Source organism: Alligator sinensis, unplaced genomic scaffold (assembly GCF_000455745.1).
Source record: "Alligator sinensis unplaced genomic scaffold, ASM45574v1 scaffold323_1, whole genome shotgun sequence".
NCBI lineage: Eukaryota > Metazoa > Chordata > Crocodylia > Alligatoridae > Alligator > Alligator sinensis.
In genome coordinates, this window is record NW_005842483.1 from 936166 (window position 1) to 940749 (window position 4584).

The window sequence follows — 4584 nt, forward strand, 5'->3', positions numbered from 1 at the left end:
CATGTAGTACAGTATGCTGATGCTGTGTTCATCGGCAGTCAGTGCTTATTCTAAAGAAAACGGCTTGTCTCGTTCCCATCTTTGTTCTGCTCTTGAGCACCCTCTAACAGCTCTTGCCCCCTCACGTCTTGCTGGCAAAGACTGGTACCAGTAGGGCTGAAATGGTGCTGCATGAGCCGGATCACTGCTAGGTCAGAAATAATCTGTGTCTTACCTACGGTGGGGGCCGATGGGGAAATGTGCTGTGTCCCACTGCCAGGCCCTGAAACCATCCAGCTTACAAGCCTGCGTATTTGTTTTAGAGTGGCATCTTGAGGCCTCAACCCAGGTCAGGGCCCTCCAGCACTAGGCACTGTATAAATGAATACTGAGAGGAAGATCTGCTGCCAGGAGCTTTCAGTGCAAACAGAAAATAGGCAAAGGGATAAAAAGCACAGAAAAGGAAAGGGGAGTGCCCAAAGTGTCAGAGCAGGTCATTGGGAGAGCCAGGAATGGATGCCAGATCCCCTGAGGACCACTCCAGTGCTCTATCCACTAGGCAACATGTTCCCCCTAAACAGGGCTTTTATCTCCTAAAAATAGCCCATTTAGGATGATACCATGTACAGCAGCAGTCTGCCAAGAGGCTGCCTGTGCATTGTCCCACCTGATGGAAAGTATCCCGTTGCCAAGTCCAGGAGATTTTGCAAATAAAGTAAACGTCCTGGAAACCCTACGTGTGTTATTGGAATTTCTTTTCTTCTGAGGCTGAATCCAGGTTGGAAGCTTCTTTTTAACAAGACTGCCTCTGGGCTAGCTCTAGCCCCTCCCTTGTTTGGGGTTTGCTGTTTCTTATCATGTCTCGCACACACAACTGGCCGATGGAGTGAGATTCTTGTAAACACAGATCATCTGCCTGTCACGCCACATGATGTACAATACCACACAGAACAACTTAGGGACGTGGCTTTGTGGTTAAGCCATTGGACTAGGAGTCAGGAGACTTGGCGCCCATTCCTGCCTCTGCCCAGACTAGCTGTGAACTTGGACTTCTTATTTCTGTTCCTCAGTTCCCCATCAGTGAAATGGGATCAGTGATGCTTCCCCACTTGAGGGTGCTGGGAGGCCAGATCCACGCATGCTTGTGATACAGCAGTACTGTGGGTTATAGAGATGAACTCTTGAAAAAAAATGCAGGCCCATAGCCAAGGCGTCAACAAAGGTACAAGGGCCTTTATGAAAAGGCTGTCCCAACAATAAGGAAAACCAAGAAGCTTAGCTCATCGCCGCTGTTTTGTAAAGGGCAGATTATTCCCAAGGCAGGTTGCTGGTGACCAGATCTGGTTGCCAACTGACAACTGTTCAGTCAGCAGCCCAGGTGACAAAAGTTGCTGGCTCTCCAGCTAGCTCTTATTAGACGGCAATCTCCTGCAGGCCAGTGGGTTAGGTAGGGTGGCCCATGATTTCTTAGCATCCATCTCTCTCCCCAAGGTGTCCCCTAGCCCTCTCCTGGTTCGTTTTCTCACCAGATTCCCCTCCTCAGAGGTAGGCAGGTGGGTATATCTGTATAGCATCCACAGAGATGCCAGGAACTGAACAGACTGTGGGATATTGCCTCTGGGAAGGACACATGGCGTGAGCAATTTGAGGAAGTGTATTGTGCTTCTGCCTGTGCGGTCTCTCCTCTGTAGTCAGTGGCTTCCAGGGATGAGGATCAGTATTAACTATATAGAGAGTGTAGATATGTTGAAAAGCTGCTTCTAAAAGAGACCCTGATGGGGATTATAGGGGATTATGAATAAAGGAGGTGGTGATGCTTGCGGGCTGTGCTATCCAGAGCTCTGACCCAGGGCTTGCCCCAGTTCTCAGGGCTGTACAGGGTTAAAAAGTTAGGCCTGCATGTGCGCACAATGAAAACTTGTAGGAAATCTGCCTAAGCACTTCCTGCTTGCATCTGAGAAAGCGAGCGGGGGGGCGGAGATGGGGTGGGGGGGAAGAGATGTAGTCGTCAGCCAGGCTCCTTCGCCTGTGACAGCACGGGCTGGAGGCCGGCCAGGCAGCCGAGAGATGGAGGGCGAGAGGCAGAAAGAGTTTCAGAAAGAAGTGATCTGAGCTCCCCCTGGGCTGGGCAAAGCCCGGGAGCCAAGCTGTGCTCACGGTGGTAGAGAGGAGCCCCTGCAACAGCAGAGGGAGGCGGAAAAGGGCGTGAGGAAGTAAGCCAACAAGTAAGTGGGTCCGGCTGTCACTCCGTGGGACTGGGGATGTCTGGGCTTGCAGGGAGGGGGGAACATCTGTGCTCTCTGGATATTGGCTGCCTGGAGAAGTTGAATATTTCTTTGCTTGGTTTCCAACCTCCCGGCAGTGGAACTTATAGAGGACTAGCAAGCCAGCAGAGCCTAGAGGCCGGCGGGGATATGGGGTGTATCCCAGTGAGTCCTTCCCTGAGTGGGGAGCAAGGGAAACCCACGCATCAAAGCATCTCTGGGCATTTGTAGTCTCTGGGCTCCTGTGACTAGTATCTCCTCGCTTAAGGAAGCATCTCATTCCACTGCCCGTCACAAGCGGTGACTTGCTTCACTGGGAATTGAGCGTGTCTGAGGTCACCTGGTATCTCCGGCGCAAGACGGTCAGTGGCCGTGCCTGCCCCAGAGTGGCTGCTGCTTTTCGGCCTCTTACTGCTTCCTTGGACATTTGCTACAGGGGACTTTTGTGAAGCGAGAGGCTCTGGGTTGCAGTGCTGGGGTGGCAACAGCTTTGTTTACAGCCGTTACCTAGTTGAGGGAGAAATGAGTCATGTGGACCCGAGCGTCAGAGCTCTGGATCGTGGTTCAGACTCTCCCCAAGCTTTTGCTGAGGCCAGCGTTTGACCCAGGAGGGTGTCAGCTGTGATGTGTGGGGAGCATTTTGACCCTGAGGATTGGTTACAGCCTCTCTCTGCCAAAGAGAAGGATTAGCGATGTGGATGTCTTTGCCAAAGTGCTGCACATCCCCAAACAATCGAAATCAGGGGACCTGTTGTAGCTCAGCACCTTTGCAAATCCAGTCATTAACACTCCCGTTACCTGAGCAGTGCCTCTGCCAACAGCCACTAGGGCAGAGGAAATTAATTATTGGGCCTTTTTTTCTAGGATCAATTCAGAAACAAGCAGTAGTCCTGGCCATGGGAATTGCCACTCCCATAGTGCTGAATATTTCTGCTGTTAGCATCTGTCTTCAGGGATTCGGAGAGGAAGGCAGAGTCCTCCGGGGAGGCTGCCTGCCCGGGGCAGGGGTAGGGGACTGGGGTTTGGCCAGGTTTGCACCATGGAGAAATATTTAGCATCTCAGAGTGAGATTTGTGCTGTGTGCTTTTCTTGGTTTGGGGAAGGAAAATGTTCCTCTTTCTTATTTTGGGCTGTCGTGCCCCAAGGTGGAGCATTGCTCAGTGCTGAGAGCTCGTTGCTCTTGCACTGCTCTCCTTTCCCGCACTAGAGCCTGGAGATGAGCATAGTTTCAAACTGCTTGAGGAGCTGAATGCATTGGGGGAAGCAACGTCCAAAAGGACACATAGAGCCCCTTGTTTGGGTTGTACAACTTTTGCAGCTGCTGCCTGAGAAAACCCAACCAGCCCACTTATGCTTTTAGGCCTGTTCTCTGATTGTCGTGAATATTATAACCCTGAACTCAGCAGGGGTTGTCATGGGTCAGGATGCTGCTCAGTGTAATAACACTGAGAAGTGGGCTCCCAGCAATCATCTGATCTGAACTGAAAGGCCTCTGAGTTTCTTCCTAGTGATCATAGTGGTAGAGACATCCCCTTGTCCAATATAGGCAGAGCACTCCATATTTGCTCCCTGTGAGGTTTCCTTCACCCATCTTTGAACATCGAGTATTGGCACCTGCCAAACAGAAACCTAGCCTGGCAGGCAGTTGTTCTCATGGGCTTGGGGATGTCATGCTCCCAGGATCCTTTGAAGCTGGCACTTCTTTTAAGGCAACACTCCTTCCCCAGCAGCACCCATGCAGCCAGATGTCTCCAAGAAGATATCCTGTCTCCTCTAATCTGGTCTTGCAATAAAGAGAATTGAGTTGTACTGCTTCCACTGCCCATCAGCTAAACCAGAGTTTATACACAGCCTAACCATGGGGTGCCTCAGGGGCACTCAGTACTAGCGTCATCTGAATACCAAATAAGCTGAATGCAAGCAACCTAGGGCTTGTGAGAAGCCTAGCTTTGTACCCTGGAGCTCATGAGCCGTCTGGCAATAGCCTTGCACGCAGCACATTGTGGGACCCTAACATAGCAAACCTGGTGAGAGTGCCTCTGTGTTAAAGGGAAATGTTTGGGTTAAAATGCACAGTTTAAGTGGCAAGCCTGGCCAGGGGGAGGGATGTTCTAATTATAAGCACCAGGGAAAGAACAAGCTACTTTATTTAGTTATAAATAAATCTAAATGAATGAAGCTTGGCCGTGTCCTTGTAAGCCTGGATTTCCACTCTCTCAGGCCACAGAGCGCTGAGGAGTTGGGCACCCTGCTTTTGAGAGTGGTAGAAAAGCGTGTATTGATGCCCAGGAGTGTACAGAGGAGGTTGCTATCTCCAGAGTGATAAAGTTCTGCCTAACAG

General features: G+C 50.9%; 1 protein-coding gene across 1 annotated transcript in view; it reads left to right on the forward strand.

Annotated features, from left to right (window-relative positions):
* The first annotated feature begins 1975 nt into the window (after positions 1 to 1975).
* AKNA (AT-hook transcription factor) overlaps positions 1976 to 4584 on the forward strand; it is a 43472-nt gene continuing 40863 nt past the window's right edge. The window contains exon 1 of the mRNA XM_025212768.1: positions 1976 to 2204. The gene's annotated coding sequence lies outside the window, so the exon portion shown is untranslated. The remainder of the gene's footprint in view (positions 2205 to 4584) is intronic.